Source organism: Euprymna scolopes, chromosome 34 (genome assembly GCF_053919585.1).
Source record: "Euprymna scolopes isolate OS-2025 chromosome 34, ASM5391958v1, whole genome shotgun sequence".
Taxonomy (NCBI): domain Eukaryota; kingdom Metazoa; phylum Mollusca; class Cephalopoda; order Sepiida; family Sepiolidae; genus Euprymna; species Euprymna scolopes.
This window is the reverse complement of record NC_136515.1, coordinates 64,430,633-64,437,605: the sequence shown is the minus strand read 5'-3', so window position 1 is coordinate 64,437,605 and position 6,973 is coordinate 64,430,633.

The window sequence follows — 6,973 nt, the reverse complement described above, 5'->3', positions numbered from 1 at the left end:
CATCAGTAAATGTCAGATCCTTTCGATCTGCGCCGACCCAAAACTTGCGTTTTACAGTCCTCAACCGTGGCAAAACTAAGACAACCCGACACAAGGTAGCAGAATAGGACCAATATCATCACCCTCGAAATACATCACTCCATTATTACTAATAACAGTGACGTGCCGAGGGTGATGTAAACAAAAGTTCCGGCCACGCTTATGGTCATTAGCGTGGTTCATGCCACCTCACATCTTCGAAGTCGAAGAAAAGTATACACCAAAGTGTACTTGGATGTGCAGAAGATTGCGGTGATCCCCAGATGCAAGTAGTTGGCAAAAGCAAACCCTGGGTGTTGTAGCAGGACTCGGCGCTGCCCCACAAGTCCAAAGAGATCTGAACCTCTGGTCATACGTCGAGAACATCACCATCATAACCTTTCAAAACACAACAGCTAGCCTGATCTACGGCATCTACCGCGTATTCGCTGAGACCCCGCCAGCGCTTTTTTTATTATTACATTTTCACCCCAAACAAGGTAAATAGCCACTTTGGTGAAGGTGGCTACTATCAGGGGAAACAATTACTGGGGTACTATGTTGGGATTTGGGAAGCAAGATGTCGGTTCACGTTACACTTGAACTTCTGCATGTCAGTACAGTTGGTGAAGCAGGGACATGGAATAGAATTCCAGAGTCTAGCGGTTCTGGGGAAGAAACTACTGGAGTAGAAAAATCTTTTACATCTAGGGATCTCTACTGTGTGGGGGGATTTAGCTGCCTGGCGGGTCTGTCGACGGGGGCACAAGTGTCTGCAGTTCGCCAGAACATTCGCTATTAAAATACTTGTAGGACAGGCAGATGGATGCAACATTTCGCCAATGGGACAGAGGTTTAAGTTTAGATGCCAGTTCAGGGCGACTCTCTTTTGAACCTTGTCTAGGAGTGAGAGACCAGTAGCAGATGCACCAGCCCACATGTGACAGCAATACTCCATACATGGGCGAATGGTGACCTTATAGAAGTACAGGATACTTTCGGGTGTTAGTAGTTCTCTAGCACGGTAAAGTGAGCCTACCTTCTTCGCAGCGGCCCTGGCAAGGCTTTCAATGTAACTGTTTCCTGTGGACGTTTGGCCAAGCAGTTTGAAAGATGTACTCTCAGATAAAGAGTCATTGGCCATTGCTATTGGTGGCAGAGAAGGTTTCTTGTAATTATTGAAGGAAACCAGTTTAGTCTAGGCAGCATTGAATATGAACATCTATTAATGTCCCCATCCCACTAGAGATTGGTGGTCATCCTCTAGTGTTTTTGCCATTTCTTTAGATATGTGTTCATTTGTTTTCCTGTCATGCCTGTTATAGAGTGTGGTGTCATCAGCATATATACCCATCTTAGAGGCAATTTTGTCGGGGAGGTCATTAATGAATATTAGGTCCAATAGAGATCCAAGGATAGACCCCTGAGGCACTCCCGCATTTAAAACATATTGTTTAGATGTACGACCGTCGAGGCAACCTGGATTTTCTCTTATCTAAGAAGGATTTAATTATGTTAAGCATTCTACCAGTGATGCCGTATGATATCATTTTCCTGAGGGGACCCTCATGCCATACCCTATCAAAAGCTTTAGATATATCTAGAGCTACACTTTGCCCTTCCCCGCTTTGTCCAGTGATTTGTATATACGTTCAGAGATTACAGTGATGATGTCTGCTGTGGAACGGGCTTGTCTAAATCCAAATTGTTTGTCAGTCAGAAGTTTAGCATCTGTAAGGTGATGGACTAGAGCATGGTAAATCATGGTCTCAAATTTTTGGGCGAAAAGCGCGAGGAGGCCTAATGGAGCGATAATTTGATGGGCCAGTTCTTTCGCAAGAATTCTTGAATACTGGTACTACAGAAGCAGTTTTCCAACAGCCCGGAAAGCAAGATTCATTAAGGTATTTGTTGTAGAGTTGGGAGAGAATTGGAGCTACTTCAGATGAGCACTTTTTTAATAGCACAGCCGGGATGAGATCGTGTCCACATGCTTTTGTAGTGTCAAGGTTTTTTTATGATAGCATGTACCTGAGCAGGGGAGATTTTTAGGTCGTCTAGCGTGGCATCTGTCCGCAAAGGAAAGTCAGGCATGGGGTGGTTGGAAGGTCCAGTGAGGAGTTGGAGGGAAACCGACTGGCAAGCATAATAGCCTTCTCCGTTGCTGAGCAAACAACCTCATGATTGTTGGTTAGGGGGCAATTGTTGATTGGCCATTATTTACTACAGTGTTGTAGATTATCCGGCAGTCACGAGTTCTTAATTCTTGTACTTCGATGCGTTTTTTAGTGGTTTCAGTAAATTCTCTCTTAGCTGTCGGTATTTCTTTCTTAACGTTACTTCTAGCTTCTATATACTTCTTTATGTTTGAACTGGACTTATGTGGGTTAAATCTGTGATATGCATGCTGCCTTGTAGCAATGGCAGTTTCGCAAGTAGAAATGAACCATTGGGGAGAGTGGGGCTCGCTATAAAATTTCCGCATGGGAACATGTGCTACAATTGCCGTTTTGAACCATTCAGTGTCTCATTTGCGCAGTGTGCAGCATGTGTGCTTGTAGTTAAAGACAAGCATCGAGGCGGTGATTGAGGCTGAAAGCTGATACATTGAATAGATCAGATCTACTGCATAATTAAGTTACCTGAATTAGTTATTTTAAATAAAATTCTTAACATAATTATATACTTGCCTAATCTTGTAAGCAATTGAAAATAAAGTTAAAAAGAAAACATTTTAAGGAAATGGGTTGATTTTTCTTCGGATTCCGATACCCTCAAAAGTTCCGATTTTACAATGTCAAATTCCGACAAATCATTCCAACACTAAGTAACACTATTGTTGGGATATCATTTCAACTCCACATGTTTACGTTAAACTATTATAAATCTAAAAAAAATATATATTTTTGAAAAGGGTAATATTTAAGCCATCTCACCCAAAGCACACTGGGAAATAACCCAAATGGAAATATATGACCGTTACGAACACTCACGTTTGATCTATTTCGACCCCTTCTCACAAAGTTCAAATACTAGAATCTAAAATGTTGACAAAAATAAGTAAAAACAATCAATAAATCACTTTTTCCATAATAATAGTAATAGATGCACTGGGATTTCAGGACTGCGAGCAACCACTGTAAAAGAGTAATAAAAAATGCAAGAGAGCTATATGCCCAGTCTGTTAAATCCAAGGAAGCTGATCAGCGGCTTGGTTCCCACCAGTTTTGGCAAATAACAAATAGGATCCTGAACAGAAGTGTGCGTTCTATCCCAACCATTATCAATGGACCAGAGGTTATCTCGTCAGCGTCAGACAAGGCCAAACTATTTGCAAAGAACTTTGCAGCTAATTCTACCCTATGCGACGAAGGCCATCAACTCCCCAGATTTCCTCCTATAACACAGAACAAGCTAGGTAACATACAAATATCCGTGCATGAGGTCGCCAAGCTAATAAAAAACCTAGATTCCAGTAAAGCAACTGGCCCTGATGGCATCCCAATTATAGTGTTAAAAAAGCTTCAACCAGAACTTGCTCCCATACTTACGAAACTATTTAAGCGCTGCCTTAAGAAGAAGTGCTTTCCGACCCCCTGGAAGACCTCATCAGTTTGCCCTGTATTTAAGAATTCAGGTGATAAGTCATCTCCCTCTCAATACAGACCAATAAGTCTTCTCTGTGTTATGAGTAAGTTACTGGAATCAATATTAAATAGAAAAATAGTCAACCACCTCAGCATAAATAATATAGAATATAGAATAAGCTTCTTAGTGACACACAATATGGTTTCCGCTCTGCAAGATCTACCGCAGATGTGCTGACGGTTATATCCCAAAGGATTAGTGAATCTATTGACAAAGGCTTCCTTTCTAGGGCAATTGCTCTTGACATATCAAAGGCCTTTGACAAAGTATGGCATAAGGGTCTACTTCACAAGATTTCCAGCTACGGTATAACTGGAAATGTTTTCTCAATCATTAAATCATTTCTCTCTGATAGGCTCATAAGAGTAGTGGTAGATGGACAAAAATCGGAGGCCTGCAATATAAATGCTGGAGTCCCTCAGGGGTCAATCCTGGGTCCAACTCTCTTCTTGATCTACATCAATGACGTCCCTAAACACATACTTAAATCATTCGTTGACATCTATGCTGATGACACGACGATCTACGGCAACACATCAAAGGCTGTAAATGACGAAGTTCTCTCGGATTCTCTCTCCTCTGATCTCGAGCGCGTGGTTCAGTGGGGGAAGATGTGGCTAGTTACCTTTAATGCATCAAAAACCAAACTCCTATCCTTACAACATCAACGCTCTGATACCCAGCTGGCATCAATTGTGATGGATGACTCTCGTCTAGGTGAGGCCCCGTGTTTTGACAAGCTTTTGGGTTTGACCTTTACTCTTGATCTGAAATTGAACACGTACATCAAGTCTGTTGCCAAGGTCGCAGGAAAGATGGTGGGATCCTTCTACCGCTCCAGAAGATATCTCACTACTGATGCAATTCTCTATCTATATAAAAGCCAAGTACGGCCAAGGATGGACTACTGTTGCCATATCTGGGCAGGAGCTGCCAAAAACAGCCTATCATGCCTTGACAGAGTACAAAATAGACTTCGTGGTTTAGTGGGGGATGCCCTTTTCTCTACCCTGCAACCCCTCTCCCACAGAAGAGACGTTGCGAGCCTTTCCTTGTTTTATCGTTATTTTCATTGCAGGTGCTCGTCTGAACTCCAATCCCTGGTCCCCCCTCGCCAATCTTTCACGAAAAACACCCGTCTAGCTGAATCCACTGTGAAAAATTTCCCCCACTCTATATATGTGCCTAAATCAAAACGCGGATTTCATGAGCAAAGCTTCTTTCTTAGAACTGCACGCCTGTGGAACTCTGTTCCGTCTGCCTGCTTCCCTCCGGACTACAACTTGGATGTATTCAAGTCTAATGTTAACAAATTCCTAATGAACCGCCCCCCTAATTAAACACTTCATAAAATCTCCTCACTAACGTGTTGTACTTACAATAACCCTTATCCCTGAGTGTCTTCCGGGCCTTGATAAGTGGTGATCACTGTGTAAAAAAAAAAGTAAAAACAATCAATAAACTTCCCAGATATTTTTACTGTCTCTAATTGTCGTAAATTGTTGCAAACTCAACACCACTCCAAACATTGATCGTAAACTAACTCTAAAGATATTAACCCAATCCCAACCATACCTCGATTAACAATCCTGTTTCAGTTTCTTTTGTTTGCTTTTATGCACAACTTTCTATGCCTTTTTTTGTTGTTAACATTATTCTTCCGTCTGTTATTTCCTAGCACGTGCACAACCAAGTTGTTGTCATTATTACAAAACAACTAGATATTCACAATACATATTCATACAACAATTTGCTTTTGCATGTGCCCTTTTGTGATGGAAATCGGTGATTGCCACCTGAAGTTTATGGTCCTTATCTGCGTTTTTTAATCTAAGACTGATGAAAGATAGAAGAGGTTTATTCAATTTGCTCTTAGTCTTAAACGAATTACTAGGTGGGAAAGTAAGTGGGAAACATGCAGAGATTGATAAGCATTATATAATTATAGTTTGTCAGCCGATATAATTATCTCATGCCTTAATAACTAATGTTTCTTTGTTCTCACTTTTTATCCATATCCTTTTTTCTATCACGCTTTTTGATCCTTTTAATGTTATATCCGTTTCCGTTAATCGTCATAGTCTAGTAATCATACTCTCTAGTACGCACAATTGATCCCAACTGAACGTATGCATATATGTGTGCATGTATGTGTATGAGCGTATATACATTGACGTATACACTTTAGCAAGGAACCTAATCAACTAAACACGTAGTTAGCTCCCTTAGACAATTCTCATTAACCAATACAGATATAAACATGACACAGACATAGCAGAAAGTAACAACCCTATAGTGACTAATCACGTATATACATTTTTTGCTAAGTTACTAATAATTCCGTACAATACTTACATTTCCTGTTGTTTTAAACTAACCAAAGTTTGGATCATGTTATCGCTCCAGCAGATATCTCAATCTCGACTCTGCTTACTTAAGAGACAAACACGTACTAAAATAAAGTACTGTTGCCACATCTGGAGAGGGACTTCTTGGAGTACGCGTTTCTGCCTAAACAGGGTACAAGCACCGCTTGGAAAACTGGTGAGTAATCTTTTCTTGCTACTTATTTCTCACAGAAGAAAAGTAGGGAGCCTAACTTTGTGCTATAGATATTTTTTGGCAGGTATTTGCCTGAGTTTCAATTCAAGATTCGCCTTCATAGAACATTCTTGCCAAACACTTATCTAGCTACGACCACTGCCAGCAGTTTCATTTACTTTCTATCTGTACCTGGATGAAGAGAGCCTTTCTTCGAGCTGTATATCTGCTAAACACAATGCCAGGACTCGGATTCCCAGATGAATATAACATGGTTGATCTGACATCCAACCGAAACATTTTTTGTTAAACCATCCTCATAAATAATCATTTTCTACCTAATTTCGACCGTTGGCGTTTATCAGTGCCATTAATTGATTATCTCTGAGTTTATTTTGTGACCTGATAAGCGGTAACTCCTACTATAAGAATATATATACTACTTTATTTAATTACATAAACTAATATACGAGAGTATAAATGTATGCTTAAACTTTAAGTATTTACTTAAACAGTGTCCAATACGTACGGAGGAGCAAGATAGTAAGTTATAAATTTCATCCACGCGTTTCATCCACGCTAGGATTCCTCAGGCTTATGTATAAGCCTAAGGAATCCTAGCGTGGATGAAACGCGGACTATTCTGTGTAGTGTAATCCCATATATATTTTATAATTTATTATATATATATATATATATATATATATATATATAGACATAGAGATAGAGAGAGAGAGAATGAGAGAGAGAGAGAGATATTTTATTT